Genomic DNA, 21,060 nt, shown 5'->3' on the forward strand with positions numbered 1-21,060 from the left:
CTGGAGAGTCTGACATTTTTGATATTTTTTCCTTACAGTACTAATTACAACAATGTACTTACAGAAAAAGTCCTTGGGCAGATGCTGATCTCAGGTAGCCAAGCACAAATCTGGAGTAATCTGATTGCTCTTGAGAGCATAACTCCAGATTTATGCTCACACGCCATGTTCAATCTGGCCCCAAAGTCCAGTAACTAGTAAATTTCTTCTTTTCACGTTTTTCCCCATTTCTGTCCACGCCTTATGGTGTGCCATATGAAGTCTAAAAGTATGGAGGTATTTTGACATTTTAAATGCTTATCAAATTTATTATTGAATGTACTGAAAAAGGACACATCATATAAAGAAAAAAAGAATTGCCTAAGTCAAAGATTTCATTCTTCCTCTTCGGGTTTTTTTCTGCAAAATAAAGCCTTTAACAAGAACAGAAGAAGACCTAGTAAACTTTGGGAGCTTTTTTTTTTTTTTTTTTTTTTTTTTTTCCTTAAGGTCAACATTTTTGGAATATGTTTATTCTCTTTCAAATAGCATTTTGTTAGCTTGATATTTTAAACCAAAACATTGACTCCAATATGACTGTCCACATACTGGCAATTTTCTGTGCTGGTAGGGAATTAGCAGAGGTAGGAATCTGGTTGGGAGTCCTGTTGTTGTACAGACAGACTCATCCTGAGTGTGTAGCCAACATCCAGCTTGCTGTGCCTTGTGTACCATCACAATACAAATAACAAATAACCATGGCAGAAAGAAAAGAGGAAGAGATTCTTTAACACTGAGTGATTCCTTCAAAACACATTATTTTCATAATGAATGCATTCTATCCATGGCAGGCACAAGACTAAGTTTTTATGCAAATAGATTCATCAGTTCTGGAATCACTTTAGCCCTGAAAATCAAATTAACAATATCCATCATGAGACATAATACAATTCCAGCAGAAAGAAAGGAGGTGTTACCTCCTTTAATAGTTGAGAAGGTTAGAAATATAGTTTATGGTTGACAATATCCTTATATAAGCAAGAACAATACCATAGCAACAGTTGCTATTGTTTAGGTATAGATGTTAAAGTTTGAGTACAAGAAGTACTCGATGAATGTGAAAAATAATAAGACTGAATAATTTAAGAAATAGAAATAATGTACATCTCATACTGTTCATCATTGATTAAGCTATAAAATTGTGTGAACAGAGACACTGAAATTGTCTCTGAAATTACATTTATCTTCCTAAAGAAGCATCAGCTGAAAAAACTAAGAATCCAAATAGAAGCATTGTAGTGAATCATTTTAATTATGCAAAGTAAAAAAGTAAGTTTAACTCTTTAAAAGATGTCTTCAAGACCTACCTGATAGGAAAAGAGAGTCTGAATGGCTTCACTATGGTGAATACGGATGTGAAAAGCAAATTTACTTTTGGTCAGCTTATCCTAGGGATCTGTTTTACCTAGGTAGAACATCTGCAGTTAAACATATTCACGACTTCTAGCTAGGAAAGGGTAATAATGTCTAACTTTAGTCTGACTTGAAGTTTATGCACCTACCTCAAGCCACATAGGAACAACACAAAAGAAAAAGGGGGATTGTCGTGGGTTAGTACAGTTTTATTTCTACTTATGGAGAAATGTAGAATGCATTTCCAGGTCAGGACCTAAGAATTGCTTTAGAAATGACAGGGAACTGTCAGAGGGTTGGTTAGAACATTGGCATCTGTTTTGACCACTGAAAAACGTCTTTGAAAAGTACCATATAAAGCCCCTTGATTTCCTGCAGGTCAGCCTTTTTCCCTTTGGTCAGAGAGAGAGACAGGTAACATCGAGCTGGGCCTGCTGCTTCCCCCCGCTTTGGGGGGAGCTGGCCTGAGGCCTGGCCGGATTCCATCGGCTCCCGGGTGAAGTGGGGGAAGGAGAGGTTGCTGCTTTATAACAACTGCTCTCTCCAAACTTCCCCGGAGCAGGGAGAGATCTCTGTTGGGCCCCTGATAAGAGCTATGGGCACCATTTAGGCTGAGGCCACCCCGATTTACACCGAGGGGTGGGCCGGAAAGGCATTTCTGATCCTGCCTGGTTTTTTGATTCCAGACTGCCTGGATGCTCTGATCTCTGATGTTTCTTTGTGAGTTCTTTCTCCCTCACCAGCATGGCCTTGAAAATCTTTACACCATGAACTGCATCAAGAGTGAAGAGACTCTGGCCAGATTTAACCCTTACCTGGCAACACGAAGCTTCCAAAGCCTAGCCCCTCCCTGAGAGAGAAAAGAAAGAAACAGAGTGAACATAAAGAATAAACAGCATGAGGTCAGTGGAGCGAGAGCAAAATGACTATTGGGACAGGGGGTTGAGGAGTTTGTCATTCTATCCTTATTGAGCCATGGAAATGAACTTTATATTTAGATTATCCCTTTAAATCATGGGAAAGATATGCATTTGGGGAGATGATTGTTTAGATTCGTGTGTGGATTTGAGCAAAGGTGTTTGTGATGGACTAAGTAATATTAATCCTATAAGATGCTTGAACAGAGATAGAGATGAGAAGCTCTCTGCGCCAGTGAAGAAGTGAGATGTGTTTTGAGATGAAGAATCCTTTGCTTTTGGAATTATTCATTTTTAAATGGTGACACCCTAGCATGCAAGAGTCTAAGACCCATGACCCATAAGCAGCTTGGGAACCTGCTAATAGGAGGGGTCATGAAAGCAGGTTTCCCTGGGCAGCTGTTTTTGTGACAGTTAAAAAACCCACAAGAGAATTGCTCTTAGTTGTCAGTGGGATCCATGACTCTAAGAGAGACTCCTCTCCTATAGACTAGTGAAAGATTATTTTCAAATGGTGAAACTGGCTGAAGATTGCAAGTTTTGTCTCTTTATGGTGTTTTGTAGGAAAGTTAACTGTTTGTAAGGGGGAGGGAAGAGTGTTTTTGGAGTTTCATTCTGTTTTGGTTTAGTTTTTTCCCAACTTTCTTTTTTCCATTCTTTTAGTGTGTGTGTTAATAAAGCTATTTGTTCATTTTTAAGCTTGAGCCTGCTTTGCTTTTCTCCTAATCTCTCTCCCACAGAAAAAGAAAAAATACTAAAACCACTACACTAAATTAGCAATGAGAATTTGGCGTACATGAAACCACTACAGGATGTACTGCCTTTTTAAAGGCTTTCACAGATGGATGTATGGAGGTCTCTGCCTTATAATGCAGTTCTACCAGCATCAACTGTCCATTCTTGGCATCCATTCATTTCTTAAAAACTACTTTTTTCTTTTGTCACTCACCTTCTAGCTGTGTGTCTGTTTTGGGGGTTTTTTGTTTGTTTGTTTTTGGTTTTTTTAAGAAGGAAAACAAACAAACAAACAAAAACAAAAAACAACAACAAAAAAACCCACCTGCTTTTCTCTCAGACTAGTGAGTCAGTCATATTCAAACTACATTTTTGGGATGACTAATGTCACAGCAGAAGACACAATGCCAAGGCTGGAAGAGGATGAGACTCTTCAGCCTCAGTGCAGACTTATGTCAGCTTAAACTGCCCAGAAAGCCCATTCTGCTTCATCTTTGTGTTCCCTTTAGGAAAAATGAGCCCAACTGCCATGTCCTAGTGTTAAAAAATCACCTTTCTGTGTATAATCTAGTGCCTCATAAACTGACATAACCCTTTAGGAAACTACATCAGCTTTCTTTTTGTACTTCATGTGGATGAAGATAAAACTTCTCTAGCAGTGGTGAGAGAATTCATATTTGAAATATCCAAAGTTACCTGTCCCCCTGTATCCCAAGCATTTTATTTGGTACCACTTGAGGGAGAAGGAGGGAGGGAGAGAGACAGACAAAAAGCAAGCTAAGGAAACAGAAACACATTCATTCAAACTATGCAATTTGCAGATGCAAATTTTTGTTTCCTGACAGGATCTGAAGAAGCACCTCCTCAACAATGACCTAGCTACAACATTGTAAGATATTCTAGAGAGGTTTGTTCACAGTCTCTCCCACTGATTCTGTTCCATCTTGTATGGACTATTTAAATATTCATTAAGCCAGTGAGAAAGAAAATTACTCAGTATTAAGGCACTTTCCTGAGCACTTTCCTGGAAGGTGAAAAATCTTGGCTCAAGTCCATGTTTTGATTCAAAGCAGAATTAAGAATCAAGGTCTCTCTTTTCTCAGGAATGCACTCTAACCAAGTTGAACTTAACTCTTTTTTTATTGTCTTGGATAATATTTAGCCTCCATAAAGTGGCAGAGAGTCAGCAGCAGGTGGTGTACACACAATACAGGATAGCATGGCTAAGACTTCCCAAAATGTTCAAATTTAAATCTCCAGAGGAAGAGGCTTGTGTGAACGTGAGATGAAAAGGACAATTTCCTCAGCTAGAGGGCATGCAACCACAGTGTAACCAGTTTTTCCTCAATCACGTTTTCAATTTTGCAATTATACCTACACATGCTGCTTTGCGCCTTATATCAGAGTTCAGCTCTACAGCAGAAAGCAATAAATAGTTTTCTGATGGCAGTTAAGGAAAAAAGAGGTCAGGTTGCAACGTTGTAACTCAAATGTCCAAGATTTCACAAGAAAAAAGACAAATTTTATCTCACAGTGTTAAGATTTCTGAGGAAATGAGTGGTAGAAGCAGTCCAAAGAAAAGGTCCCATTTCACTTAAAGACCTATCAAGGGGAAAGGCTGTTAATAATCTATGTTTATGCTAATCTGTGGTAAATGTTAATAGAGTACTGCTGTTAAAAGCTGACTCTGTCTGCCATCAGCAAGTGTGAGGGCAAAACCGAAGACAACACTGCAGGACACGCATTATTCAGAGGCTATGGAAGGATAAAGGAGCAGATTACTTGCCATAGCTACCATATCCCTGAAAGCTAAAAGAAGACTAGAAAATAACCCTAGCATTTCAGCTGACAGAAGAAATGAGATCTGTTTTTCCTTCAGTATCTTCCTTCAGAAAAAAAAAAAGACAAAATTAGAAGGATATCTTTAATAAGAATGCACTGTTTTAGATGTTGATATTCTGAAACACCAGTTATTTCATTTATTTAAGTCGCAACTACTACAACTTTTTACTATTTTAAATGTCTCTGATAATCCTGGCTGAGAAGTAATTTAAGATCCCTTAGAAAGCAAGCATAAAACCACCAAAAAAATTACTCCTTGAAACACTGTTTATCTGGAGAAACAGTAAGTTACATTTCATAGCATTCATTCAGCCAGGTTACAGTAGAAGACCTAAGGGTAAGAATCTTTGCATTCTTCCCCTCGCCTCACTGCATAAACTTGGAAGGCAAGGAGTCCTCTGATGCCAGCAGAGGGACCGTGCAGTCCCAGTCCCTTTCCAGAAGAAGGAAAATTAGGTCAGTTATGCAGAAAACATCAACATCACCAGGTCTGCACTGCCCTCAGGGGAGGACCCTGCCACAGAACAAACTCAAAGGCAACCAGAGAGCATGGCCTTCCCTCTGGCCTGCCCTTTCCACTGACCTCCCAAACTCCTCCTCTAGCACCACAATATATTCTGAGCCCTGAAAAACCTTGTAGGAGATCCCTGATTTGAGGATGCTGCTTAAGACTAACTACTGACTGCTCCAGGTTCTTGATGATGAGAATCAAGAGGTGGGACAGCAATTCAACTGGTTTCTCAACCACTGTATTTATTAGAGAAGAAAAAAAATTGCCTTTCATTGGTGTAGAAATCTTTGCTTTCCTTCCTTCCTTTTTTTTTTTTTTTTTTTTAAAGACTCAATGTTCATAACTTGGGAGTTTTTATGATTTTTCCCTGATTTTCAAGAAAACAAGAGCATTTTTGTATCACGCATTTTAAGACCTTTTATGATTTGTTTTAGAAAGGCATCTCTGAATGTAAGATGTGAATTTGTTCTCTCAGATATTTCTGTTGAAGAGTAGATATACTTAGAGCTCTCTGTAAATTGGAATTGTATTTACCATATCAATGACATATGATAAAAAGATTATTATTAAAAATGAGTGCTTATTCATCAGTTGTAAGTTCAGAAACAGTAGATCTGATGAAATATTCCTTCAATCTACTGCACATGAGTAATTGTGTACCCCCACAGACACATAGATTATATATTGCCCAGGCAAAGACCCCAAAGCCCCTGAAATGCAGACAGCACACTGGCACAGCAGAGTTCCAATCCCTACAACTAAGTACAAAATGTATGCCTTAAAAAGCTATGCTTGTCTCATGGGTTACTTAGATTTTTCATTTTTTATGCATAAAAATATTTTTGTCAACAGAGCCTGCAGCAAATGAGCATTACAGCAATTTTAGACTTCCTTGCTGACAGGAGCTCTCTATTGAAACCTTCTGAACTCTTTTAATGAGTTGGAAAAGGATGTGCTGCACTTCCATTACTCCAAAGTTTTACCACTGAGGTTCCACAGAGGATGAATCTTGTTCAGGGTTCAAAAATATCCAGCTGCCAGCTGGACCCCTGCTAAATGCACATCATCAGAGCAAAGTTTTACAAAAGTTACCTTAGGACATGAATGTGTTGCAGCGAGCTCCAAACATAAATTAAATTCAAGGCAATTTTAAATAATTTATCTAAATAGGAAAATAATATCTCATTTAAAAGTCCTTGTCTTGCTTAGAAAATAAATTCAGGAGAAAAGGACTTATCAAATTATAATTGCTGCAACATGAATTTATTTCAATTAAATATAACCCCAGTAACTTTCTGGCACTATGTAAAGCAAGTTTTAACTTCAGGTATTCTTCTCACAAAGTAAACTGAATGTTAGTGGATTAACCTAGACTTTGTATTAGTTTAAAAAAGCCCTGACAACCATATCTACAGTGACAGGTCATGAAGACCCATACGGATCATATTCAAGGGCAGAATGTAGTTTCTGAATTATATTAAAATCACCTTAGGAGCTAGTCATCATATAGAGAACTCACAAAAAAAAGTCAAGTTTGGCAAATAGTGACAAAACCATTTATTTTATTCTTAGCTTATGAAGTTATCACTTCTAAAGTTGTATACTACCTACAGATTTTTGAAGATATAGTCCATTACCTGCATAAAATAGACTTTTGTAAACATTTAAATATTGCCACCATTTATAATTATTATTATAAACCATGATATAATATATTAATCTATATGTATCCACACAATTAAAAATAGAGATTTGACTTTAGTCTTGTCAAATCACTGATAACTAAATGGTATATGGATATGCAGAGATGAATGGAATGGGATTGATAAATTTATTTATTTATAATGCAGGGCTTTTATTTACCAAAGCACATAATCCTGCTTCAAAAAATGGTTTAAAAACTCCAAGTATGGACTTGACAATTTTGTTTTCTGTTGAGGAGCACAGACAACAGAGGCAGCATGCCTTGGAAGGCTTCATTAACCAACAAGAACACAGCATGCCATTATATCCACTCTCATGAGCCCAGGAAGAAGCAGTAGCCACAGTAGCACCACATTCAAACTCCATTGGCCATGGACTGCATACAACCACAGCTCCAGAGCATTTTTAGGGACAGATGGACCTGATCTGTGTAGCCTCTGAAGGGTGGACTCTGCAACTGATTCTTTCTTTATCCGTCAAATGTCAAAACTACTGTCTACAGAACAGAGAAAGGTTGAAGGGCTTCTGACTTGATCACAGAATAGTTTGGGTCAGAAGGGACCTTAAACATCATCTAGCTTCAGCTCCCTTGGCACAGTAGGGACACCTGCCACTAAACCAGGTTTCTCCGTAGCCCATCCAACCTGGTCTTGACTGCTTCCAGGGATGGGGAAGCCACAGCTTCTCTGGGCAACCTGTGCCAGTGCCTCACCTACCACACAGTAAAGAATTCCTTCCTGATATCTTATCTAAACCAACCCTCTTTCAGTTTCCTATTCAGTGATCTATCACTACATGCCCATGTAAAAAATCTCCAGCTTTCTTTTAGCCCTCTTCAGGTACTGGAAGGCTGCTGTAAGCTCTCCCTAGAGTGTTTTCTTCTCCAGGCTGAACAGCCCAAACTTTCTCAACCTGTCTTCATGGGGAAGTGCTCCAGCCTCTGGTCATCTTTGTGACTCTCCTCTGGACTCTCTTCAACATCTCCTTGTCCTTACATTGGGGTCCCAGAACTGGAAGCAACACTGCCAGTGAGATCTCACTAAAGAGGAGTAGAGGGGCAGAATCCCCTGCTTCAACCAGCTGGCCACACTGCTTTGGACGCAGCCCAGAATACAGCTGGCTTTCCAAACTACTAGTGCACATTGCTTGGTCATGTTAAGCTCATGTTGATACTTATTTCTTATTGACCAGTTATACGCTTCATAAGTGCTTCATCTAATTTAGACTCTGGTGGTTTTTATTGTCTTATAACTGAGCCACTAAAGCCAAGCTTGCCTGGTAGCTAATGTCAGCAGTAGTCATGACAGCAGTACACTTCTATTCAGGAAGGGAGCCCAAGTCACAGTTTAAGTGTCTTGGGTTACAATATATAGTTAAGAGTGTGTATTCTATTCCCAATCTGTTGAAACCAGTTGTAGAGGTGTTTTTTCTTTTAACTCGGGGGGGGGAGGGGGTGGGTGCTTTCTGTTAATGGGCCTGTTGTTAAAATCAAGTGGAGCAATATTCCTTATCTCTTTCATGACCATCCTCCCTCCAGGATGATATCATCTGTTAATGGGCCATTAAGTCCCACCATGTGACTGATAACATTACATCATCCCATTGTGAGATGCCCTACCCAGTGAGAGGAACCAAGCATTCCCACCTAGAAAAAAGCTGAAATTCAGCACAACAGGACAGCCTGTTTTCCACTGGATTCCCAGAGGAAAGACTGGACCCCTCTCGCCACCACTGGACCATTCTACAAGATCACCTCTACTCCAACACAACCACATCTGTTACTCCAGGACTGTTACTGTGCTTCCAATACCCTGTCCAACAGGGTGTATTCTGACTCTCTCAGTATTTCTAGGGGTTTTTTAAAATTATTGTTTGCTGTACTACATTTGTATTTTTAATATTCATAGTAAAGAACTGTTATTCCTATTCCCAAATCTTTGCCTGAAGACCCTTAAGTGTAAAATTATAATTTGGAGGGAGGGGGTTTACATTCTCCATTCCAAGGGAAGCTCCGGCTTTCCCTGGGAGACACTTCTATTTTCCATACCAAGACATCAAAGATATCAAGCAGAGCTATGAAGGCATGCTTGAATTCCTAATGCTTAGGACTTGCCTGCTATACAGGGGAAAAGAAACCAAATGTGCCTCCATTGACAAGTAATCACAACCAAAGGACAAATATCAACTGTTTAAACTAGTTTCTGAGATGGAAATTTCATTATTGCATTTTTTTAAAATATCTGTCTATTAATGTCTCCATTAGCTGCTAGATAGCTCCTGATACTACAAAAATAAAGGGTCTCAGAAAAATGAGGCCACTTTTTCCATGGTTTCAGCTTTATCAGCATCATAGTCTTCACATTTTTCCATTTTCATATACAAGCTTAGGAAAAAAGTTGACGCACTGGAATATATAAAATATAGAGATTGTGCAAAACCCTTTAATAAATCCCTTCTCTCTGATCAACATTAGAAAGGATTCATTTCTCTCTAGTTTCAGGCATTGTCCTTCAAGAAAGTTGTGGACCAGCTGAACAGAATCCTTAGGAGAACCATGAAGAAGTCAGGAAATCATAATCTATAAAGAAAGCTTGGAGTGTAATTTAAATTAAACATGCCAAAGACCCCTGCAACATTATTCAAATACATGAAAGGCTCCTGAAAGGAGAAATAAAATAATTGGCCCTGCCAATGGTGGATTGTGGAAGAAGTAATTGATTTGAATTAGCATGGAGGATTATATTAAATACCAGCAAAAATTTTCTGATGTTAAATGTAGCATAGCACTGGAATCAATCTGGAGAAGCTGCTGAGGTTCTGGCACTGGAAATTCTTGAGAACTGCTTAAACAAACATCTGACAAGAATGACCAAGACCCAGTCACCCTTGTCACAGAGCAGAAGAACCCACTGAGGGTCTCATGAGCTCCTTGCTGGTCCCATGCTGTGATGCTCATACAGATAAGAGTGTTCCTCTCCACAGCAGTTTTAGGAGGAAATGCAACCTTAGCTGTCATGTTTAAATTAATTTGTAATGTGTTATATGTAATTGATGGAATACTGTCCCTGTTGGAAGACAGCTTGAAAACAACTCTGCATCTTTCCTGGATTGAAAAAAAACCTGTGACCATGATCAATAGGAAAGAATCATAATATTTCATCTATTAACCTATTTTATATTTTTGATTTTGTGATTCATATCAACTCACTTTTGACATCTGAAAGTTAGATAAGCACTATAAGGCTCCTTCCTTAAGATGCAAGATATCTCTTAAGGTAAATTCACCCTACTCTTACTGCCTAAATTAAACAAAGTGCTTTGTTTACTGTGTATGTCTCTTTCAGCAGCACAGGGAGCTTCATCAACTAAAAAAGTGTTTCTGTGGTTTGCCAAGATAAGCCTCAAAGAAAATTAAGAGATTTTGAAAGGAGCAAATAGCAATCCTAATGGCAACTACATCTCAATCCATATCACACTACTCATTAAATAGCACCAGTGTAAATGAACAAATCTGCTTTAGGGGTTTTGCTGAGAGGATACTGCTTCTTCCATATACTTAGTTATATTTGCAATGTTTTACAACTTGACAGGGAAGTTTTGAAGTAGGACGTAATGTTATAAGGCAGTACATCCAAATCAGATGGACTGTTATAAGAGGAGCTTCCAGAAGGCAGACATGCAAAACAATTTCTCTCTAAAACCAATATATGATTGCTTCTGGGGATGTATTCAAAAGCCTAACCCTCCAGCTATACCACTCCATTGTCCTTGGCAGCATGTGGTACTTCCATGTGCCTTCAACTAGAAGAAAACATTCCTGATTTAAACAAAGATGACAAAATCCTTTAAATTGCTGTCAGTATTTCATAAAAAAATTAAACCATGGTACATTTGAATGCAAATATTAATTTAAAGTTCCAAATGGCAATCCTTATGGATTATAGACATATTAGGCCTGTGTCTTAGGGTGACTTTATGATGCTTGTATTCTCAATTATCTGTTCTGTTTGTGCTGTATATTGAGTTCTGTGCCTTTAAGACTGGTTCTAAGAGCAAGAAGAAGCACAGAGTTTGTTTTAAGAAAACTGCCTGGCTCCCACACTTTCTTTTCCAGACAACGTGTTCAGCAGAGGCTTGGAGAGACTGCAGGACAGAGATCTTTTTGCTTTCAGTTAGTTTCAGCTAGCTAGGGCAGAGAAGTTCCCTGTTTTTTTCTTGTGACTATTTAAACCTGCTCTGGACTGAAAACCCAGGGGAGCACTGAGGGCTGGACCTGCGGCCCACCGGGTCCTGGACCTCGGCATTTTCCAGCAGTGCCAGAGGGACTGGGACTGAGGAGAGACTGAGAGGGAGCCGAGCTACGCCCATGGTGAGAACTTTCTCAATTTGCCATCTCACTCCAGAACGAGAAGCCTTATTGTTTAATATTATTCATTCCTTATACTTGTATGTACTTTGTTTGTTAAATAAAATAGTTTTTCCACTTTTCTCCGAAGTTTTTTACCTGACTGGTTAGAGGGAGGGGCCTTTTGGGTTTGCTTCTCAGAGGGATCCCACTCAAATTTGTCCCTAAACCAGGAGAGCCTGATACCAATAAAGAGATTTCTAATTAGGCTCTATGAATAAGGAAGATATACATTTATATTTGTTAGGGTTTTATTATAGTGCTGTTATATTAGTAAGCTTACTGTAATAGTAACTTCACTTTGAAGCTGAATACATAATTTAAAAAAAATAAATTAGTACAAGTTATGTTTTGTGCTGTAAATATTATTAAATCACATTTCATTGTGTGAGAGTGTGGGCGCACACACACAAATCAGTCTTTCATAAGTTATAACTGATGTTATACACAATGTGCAATTAACATAATTACTTTCCCCACAGCATGGAAAAATAAAATATATTTCTTAATTTTTCATACTGTATTGAAAAGATATCATAAATGCTGTTAAATAAAATTTAGTTTTGGTTTGGATGCCCTAATATTTTTTATGATGTGAGCTCTAAATTCCAAAATCAAAACACAACCCAGCAGAGAGTTGCATCCAATAGGCAAAGATCTGCTCAGTGCATGATACATTAATTAACAATATTTTAAGTGTCTCCCTGCCACTGAACAATGTTAAGTCCAACCCAGCATAAAGGTAGAATGGATGAAAACAAATAATTTCCCCATTTGAAAGGGTCAGTGGTAGAAATTTGGTGGCTGTCAGCTCAGATGGAATTCCAGTAGTGCATATATCATCAAAAAAAAAAAAAAAAAAAAAAAAAAGTATTTCTTTCATTCATAAAGTCTGAAGATATTCAAAATTTCACTGGACAAGAGACTGTATTGGGGAGGATGAAGCCAAAAAGCCCTATAAATATGATTGCCTATATTCTGAGAATGAGAAACCTGTAAGTGAGATAGAATTGAAAGTTTTGATGTTTGAGATGTATTAGCTACTGGATGTCTGGGAAAACAGTTATGTGACCATCTGAAAGTTACGTGCAGCCAGACCCAGGTCAAATGGAATGTTCTGTCTCACCCCCCAATGTATGGTTCATCCCACACCTGTACCCCTCCCCTGGAGTATCAGGTATCTGTAACCCCATTGGCACAAGTCCTGTTCCGGCCCACCTCGAGACCCCTTATCAGAGGGCTGTGAAGGTGGCTTGGTCTCTTTGCTTTTTGCTCTCTCCCTCTCCCTACCTCTCCCTTCCCCCACCTTCCTGGGCCTTGCCACGAGCTGCAGCCTGGCAGCTCAGAGCAAGGCCTCACATCCCTTACAATAAACCTCATCTTCTAAAACCCAACTTCAGAGCTCTCTCATCTACATTTATCTACACCGTCCTGGAGTCCACAGCAGCAGCAGTGAAGCAATTTCTACAAGACTGGACAATCTGCTCTTTTTAACCCTTTGTGAGCAGACTGAATGAGCTCCAGAGGTACCTTCCTACCCCCGCCATACTGTCCTTCTGCCATTTTGTGAACAGGCAGGTCAACCAAGAAAGCAGACAGTAACTGCAATGTAATAATGTGTGCAAACTTTTCATTTTTCTGGAAAGTTCACTTTTCTCTAGAAAAAGATAATTATTTTGTTATGCTATCCAGTACTATCACCCCAAATCTCATGCTTGCAGATAAACTAGTTGTCCCAGAGGGGATTAAGTTCAAAAGAGCAAAACCCTGCAACACATCACAGAAAAGGCTCATAAGACTATAAGAGAAATATATATACCTGAGAAAAAAGGAAAGTAGCATTCTCTTCCAGTTTTATTACCTCAAAAACTGGTATCTGTTATAGCCTAACCATTCAAGACACTTCTGTAAAATAGGTGGGATTAAGGCATCTGTAGGGGATGATAAGTTTACCAACTGAAAAAGGACCTTAGGAGACTGATGACATGTTTAAACTGAGCACTTAAATTTTAGACAGCAAAGGTTATGAAAAATGAAATGTCATTGAGAGAAAAAGTCATACAAAGGATAATAATCTTAGATGAATGTTAGAAATTTGGTGTTAGTTGAAGAGAACCAGTCAAACACATATCTTACAACAGATTTTTACGTGTTCAAACCTCCACAATGATTTATCACCTGTCTTTATAAATAACTAGACTTGAGTAATTCTTCTGCAACAGGCATTTTTTAATTGACACTAAGTCCCTGCTTGGAGAAGTGCACAGTAATAATTCCCCAGGACAATATTTTTGCTAAGCTGGATATACATTTTCACCATCTTATTGTTTGAACACTTCTGATTCTGTTCACATTTGTTGAGAGCAACAGCACAGCCCACGTGTTTCAAGGCAGACCTGGGCAGACATAGATGAGCATCTGCCCATCACCAGGAAAGCTTTAGAGAGATCAAGCTGGATTTGCTGAGAGCATCTCTCCAGCACACACTGCTCTGTAACACTTATCAAGGTACAGTACCTTCCTTGTGTGTTCACTCATTTCCTCTGAACAGATCTGGACAGCCTCATGGAATACATCACACTCCCCGTCTCCTTGTTCTACTGTTTAGCATCTCTTTTAAATGAATGTCCCTTTCCACCCTCTTCCTGTAGTTCTTTACAGGTGGAAAGCTAGGTCCTTCTACCATTCTTAGCTTTCAGAACAGTACCCTTGAGACGAAAGAAAACCTATGAAACCTGAAGACCTTCTCTGAAGAGTGACAGCAACACTACTAGGTCTGACTCATCATTCACAATTATGGGGAATTGGGAAGAATTTACATGCATTTAGTCATGATACTTCTGCAAATTACTGCCATGTTTGTAAGCAGAGTATAAGTATCAAAATTAAAAATGTATTTCTTGTCTCCATCATTTCCATGTACTGTTCACTGGAGCAGAGCTTCTAGCCCCAAAGGCTGCAGTTGGAGGAGAGTACTAGTGAAAAGGGATGTAACACCTGTGACTGTGGTGCACAGGGGATCTCAAGTAAAGCACACTAAAAACTCACAAGCAGTTTCCAATACAAAGGAAAACACAGAGGTGACAGTTTTTTCATACCATTTCCTGAGATAATGCTTGAGAAGTTTTAAGCACACTGGTTAGAGGCAATTATCTGGACCTCCAGTGCCTACCTCTGCTTCCCTTGAGTGCTACATTGATTTTAAGGGGCACTATAAAGGATTAAATGTTCTCCATGTCAAGAGAACAACCTGACCCTGCTGCACTGCAGTAAGTAGCAATTACAGAACACAAGACACTAAATGGACAAGCAACTGAAATGTAAAATATTTGTCTGCATGAAAAAAATTCAACATTCAAATCATATTCCAGGGAGCTCTGTGGGTCATAGTCTAATAAAATGGGAAAAGTCAGCTTCACCTTTTTTTTGGTCATGTTTTGCAGGTGCCTCACAGCAGGAATGGAGAGCTAAGACTTCAGTTCCTAGTAGAAACCAATCCTAAACACAGTCTTGTGGCTGGCACCCAGAAGTTATTGGGCTACTTGTCAGCTGCAGCAGCTGGGCAGGAACCGGAGCATAAGGCAGTAAAGGATTGATGCCGAAGGAGGGTAGTTTTCTATCATCCACCACTATAAGAGACATGGCCTTTTTCTGATGGAAATCATCAGAACTGAACAAAATCTCCCTCAGACCCCAGGCCTTTCTCCAGAGATGTGCAGGCAATGAATCTAGTTGCACACCCAGTTGGGCATCTAATACTCTATAAGTGAATTTCATGCACAATAAATTTTGATTAGGATTTCAGCAGACGTGCACAGTGTAGTACCATTCAGAACAGATATAACAAAGGGGGAAAAGGACTGCTTAGAAAGGGCAGAGCCAGTACCGATTTTTCTCCTGGCTCCTGCACAGCTTGTCTTGAATAGGAACACCTCCAGAGAGGCTGTGAACTCACAGTAGCTCCCTAACAATGGGTGCTTTCAGGCATGGGAAAGGGGAGGGAAGGAGAGACAGAGTCAAACTCGAATGGTACTGCAGATTCCTTCTTTCACTGTGACACAGTGAAAATTGTTCCAGAGAAAAAATGATGAGGATGAAAAATGGAAAGTCAGTCCATGCAGGATCCTTGCACTTGTAAATCTTCTATCAGTTCTACTTCATTCACAAAGTGAAATGAATCACCATAGCAAAAATGAAATTAAACCTTATCAGAGTATAATTCTGCCATGCACCATCAGTCAGTGTCCATCACACATGTCACTCCTTCCCTCTGATGGTGAATGGATGCAATAGGACTGAGTGTCTCACAGAATATCTTTCCCACTGCCCAGCAAATTCACTATTGTATCACTGCAGCTCAGGTGGGCTCTCCAGAGGTTTAAACTGCTTCTTATTGCTGCACAAAACACAATTAACTGCTCATGCCATTGAGAACTTTGACCCATTATTTCCAGCTCAGAGTTTCCATTTTCTCAGAAATGACCACATTTTCCTGTTGCAGCAGCCCTCTTATTAGAGGGTAGAAATGAGCCAAGACACAGACTTCCTGTTTATCACAGCATGAAAAGGGCCCTGGTTTATTCTTCTTCACAGCTCAGCCATCCTGACTCCAACTATTCACTGATCTGGGCTGCAGCAAGCTCCCTAGGCTTCCCTTGCAGCCTCTGCTGGTTATTTCCTGCTGAACTATGGCAGCACGTATCAGTTTGCAGACTCTGACTACAGGCTTTCACCTAGCTAGGCTGTGATTGCAGATCCCAACAACAGTCTCTAACTGCAAACCCAGACTGAGTTCACAGCAATGATTCTCTCCCCCCAGGATCTTTTTTCTTCATAATTCCCTCTTCCTCAAGGTTTCTTCTTCTCCATGAGTCTTTCTCACCAGCTAACCCACTCCCTTTTATAACACTTATCTTTATTGGCTATAGCTGTGACTCATCAGGGGCGAGACTGTATGGAGTTATTGGCACAGCTGTTACTTATCAGGGATAAGGTCACCTGTATTCCCTTCTCTTACATTTTCCTTTGGTGTCATTTTTTTAAATTTTAATATCTAACTAAACGCAAGTACAAAAATCAGGACAGCTGGGAAAATGCTTTCAAATGAAAGATGCTTTTGAAATGGATGTGCTGTTGAATTTTTTTTTTTTTAAATATGAAACAAAGCTGTTCAAGACAAGGCAGTCCAAACAGTTCTTCTAATCAGATTACTCTTCCGGGATCTTGAAGTATGCCTGTCCTGGACAGTTCTCTTGCAGTGCAGCTGAACTGCACAATACTGACATCTATAATTTTTAATAGGTCAGCCAGGTCCTTTTTTTAATTCATTTACATAATGCTTTTGCCACCACTTGTATTTTTGCATGTAAATAGCAGAGCAAATACACTAATGAGCTCTAGTTCTGGATTATATGCTCAAAATATAACAAGCTCCATCCACAATTTTTCCATCTTGTATTTTCTTTATATAAGCATTCATATTATGTACACACAGATCACACTTACTTAATCACTTATAACAAAGTTGAAGGGGAATACATTTTGCAATTAGTCTTACATTATAAGAATATAATTAAAATCCAAGCTGATAATCATTTTAAGTTTTGAGTAGAGAAAAATGGAGGTCATGTAATTTATATTGATTGCAATTTGATTGTTTAAGAAGAAATCATTGTAAAGTGCTATTTCTAAACAGTAGAGGACATATTTAAAATATTCTTAAGTATAAGTTGTGTTGATTTACTATTGGCCACTGTACTTTGTAAAACAGTCACAATCTAAGGATTTTTAATTTCTTTTTTTCTCAAGTAACAAAATTGGTAATGTTACATATATAATGATTAAATATTTTATCAACCTTTACTTTTTAAATATGTACAACCTTATCTTAAAATGTTTTTCACTCTTGATTGGCATAATCTTTCTGCTTTATATTTGCCTGCCAGCTATTCATTAGCATTGTCAAAATACATTGTGTATATTTAAGTGATTTGGGGCACTTAGAGATTTGGAGAATGTTGCAATTTTCTGCATCTACCTGGGGGCATTCAAAATAAATGTGACTATCAGCAGTTACAAAACTCAGTCAACTGAAAACAATGCCTGTGGTTAGGAATACAAGGCCAAGAGTCTCTTAGCAAATTTAGAAAAAATTACCATAGCTGGCTACTTCATGTTCATATAAAGTACAATTTGGTGAACATAGATTAAAAAGAGGTATTTGGAATGCAAAGGGTTGGGCTTCTAGGTTACAATGAAAATCAAAGGTATATCCACAGAACTTCAACTCACTCTTCCTCCATGATTTAGTATTTTACCCTAGTCATGCAACGTGAATTTGGCTTCATATAGAAAGGATTGTTAACATCACCCAAGTTTTTAAGCAGAATGACATCCAAAAGTGAGGCTCAGAAGAGCCAGGTGTCCTCTGTTTTAACACAGAAGTCTCTTGCAGCCTTCTGGCTCGAGCACTTCTAATGCAAAATCTACATTGTATAGACCAGCCTACATGGGAAAGGTTACAAGACTGACTAACTTCTGGAAGCACTTAACTCACACAGAATATTCCTGACTGAAATGTAGTATAGGACCAAGCCTACTTCTTATGGTGTTAAGCTTAATTGCAGATCCTCCCCAAATGCTATGTGGCATCAGAAAAAAATGATGGCATTAAAATTACAATAGAACTACGTTGAGGGGAGAGCAAAACAGAAGGAAAACAGGTCTTTTTTGACATTTGTAACTCATTGTCATCACTGCAGGGTGTGCCACTATACTGGGTAATGCACGTGATCACATTAATTCTAATTTTTATTTTCATAATCTTTATACTCTTTGATGAGTTTTTAGGCAGTTGAACTTTACTATTATGAATATTTCTCAGAAAACAACATCATTATATTTAATTTGCAGTTCTTGGGGTAGACATTCTAGTCTGTTATGAAAAGTGAAACAATAATTCAAAAATCATTGTTATAAAACACAAAGAACACTTAACCACAACAAAACAGCACCAGATTTCAAGTGAGTAAAAAACAAAAGCCTAATAAGTTGATAAGTAGTTTTGAGCAATAAATTCCTTTTGAGCAATGAATATTCTTGAACTGTTGCAACCCATTCAAAAATCTACTTTTAAACATGAATAAGCAAAACTCAAATACATTCTTCAATAGAAATAATTTCTGAGCTCTCACAGTAACTATTTCAACATAATAGGCAATCACACTTTTATCATCAGTCTTTCTCCTGAAGTGTGTTGCTAATCAAGTTGCTATCCTGCTGAGCATGGTGAGCATAAGGTTATAAACACACTTTCCATGTGTCCTGAGAATGGGACCCTGCCTTATTTTCTAAATTGGGATAAAGCCTATAATTTTGACAAAAGTCAGAGGATTTTGTCTCATTTGTGCTCTATACAAATAATGTTGTCCTTCAAAAGCAAACTTCTTTGGTACTATACACAAGGGTAATATTCAGTGTGGTTAAAGTGGAAAACATGCTTTCAAATTCTAGTTCATGATTTTGAGAGAATGTAAGGAAAGTTATGTTTTAACAAATTCCGCTGAGTTAGTTGAATTACAATGACTTAAGGGGTTTAGATACGAATTTAAATTAAATTTAATCTGGTAATAATGTGATGATTGTGAAATTAAAGGATGTGCTAGAAAGTTTGCTAATAAATTTAGAAATATTTATTGAATATGGAATATTTGATATTGAAAAATTGTTTCATTCAAATCAATTTCAGCATTCTTGATAAAAATATGACTATCCTTACAACATTGTAATTTTCTTACTTATGTGATTTCTGCTTTGTGTTTGTCTGGCCTGCCATAAACAAGATATACCAAAAAAGATAAAATCCTTCAAATGTAAAACTTGAGGTTTGCTTTGTTTCATTAAGCATAAAAAGCAAGTTATATTTATTTAAATTTTATGAAAGCTTGTGCATTCTATCTCACAAAAAACCCCTTTCCTCTCTACAGAAAAAATTCTAAAATAACTACCAAAAACATGTGAACCCTCAGGGTTCATCTTGCATCTAGTCCATGTTTGTATGTTTAATGTTTATGTCATGAAAATATCAGAAAGGTTCTGGGAACTTACACTTAATGAAAGATTAGAAGTATTTTTATTTTGGTTTAGATTAAAGTTTACAGATGGGGCAGGGGGTTGGAAGTAGGTCGTCTTTAAGGTCCCTTGCAACCCAAACCATTCTATGATTCTATGAATATAGACACAGGAACAAGCAGTTTTACTGAATTTTTCTGATGGTTAATGAATTTCATTTATGTCAGTAAATGTTGATAAAGCACCTTTAAAATACAGTGAAACACATTTGTGTAGAGAATTGGAGAGTTAATTACACACTTTAAACACAAACTGCCAACAGAGTGATAATTGCATGCCTTCCCAGGTTTCCAGTCAGTGCTGGTGAGAATATATATTTACCAAATAATGGCATGTTACCTTGGATTTTCACAGTTAATTCAATGCTTGGGGACATTGCTGTGAGTTTTGTTGTCCGCAGTTCATAACCTAAGGTTCTAAATAATAATCTATGGCAATCCTTTCAAAATAAGTAAATACATTTGTAGATTGTGGGTGGAGGTTTGATGCCAAGAGAACAGGGGTTCTCCTTGGCATTTACATTAAAAATGAGATTCACAGTTTCTTCTAATTATACAGCTTATCAAAAGCTCTAGTTCCTCTTGTTAAAACCTGGCTTCATTTTTACATTGATGTCCCTCATCTCTGTTCCTGAATACAGCTTTCTTCTTTCAGAGATATAAATTCTAAATTAGGGTGTACATTCTTATCTGCACAAGGGAAATTAACATGCAGCACATTTTTTTCCAGTTTTTTGGAAGCTAGCAAGATCCCTACTGAATTGTGTAGGCTAAAGTGAAAAATTTAGCCAATCAAAGGGAAGTATAAAAGGCCGAATGCACCAACGCACTCATTCTTTCTGGAACAAGAGATTAATATTATATGCAACACTTATTTGTGAATGCATATTTAGAAGGAAAAGATTTTTGCCTTGTATTTTAAAAGCTGAGTTGCATTCTGGGTCCCTAAAAGTATGCCAAGACTGAATTTGTCAAGTGAGTTTCTTAGAGATTCACACATGAGTAGAGGGGGTGAAGGACACAGTTCAGTTGAGCTGATTGATTTCTTGTTACGTTTTATTTAGAATTCTAAGGCACTCAGAAAGCTGGTGCAACCCAAAGCCTTTGGGACATTGGCATGTCACTGGAGTTGTAAGTACAAGAGTTTGGACAGTTATATTCAGACCAAGGTGTCCCAGGAGTTTAAACTATGTTGCATGAAAAGACCACTTTTGAAGCCAAGAGTTGACAGACCCTCATGTAACAAGAACCACAATAATTATTCTAGGTCATGTATTTATTGCCATGCTAGTGGATTCACAATGTCCACCTCTTGTTTTTGTTCAGAATTGCCTCTGGCACAAAATGACAGGTTCCTCAGAGTGCGTGACCATTTTTCATTTGTTCTGGCTTCACGTTTTTCCCAAAACAACCCTGTTTGGACCT

This window comes from Hirundo rustica, chromosome 3 (genome assembly GCF_015227805.2).
Source record: "Hirundo rustica isolate bHirRus1 chromosome 3, bHirRus1.pri.v3, whole genome shotgun sequence".
NCBI lineage: Eukaryota > Metazoa > Chordata > Aves > Passeriformes > Hirundinidae > Hirundo > Hirundo rustica.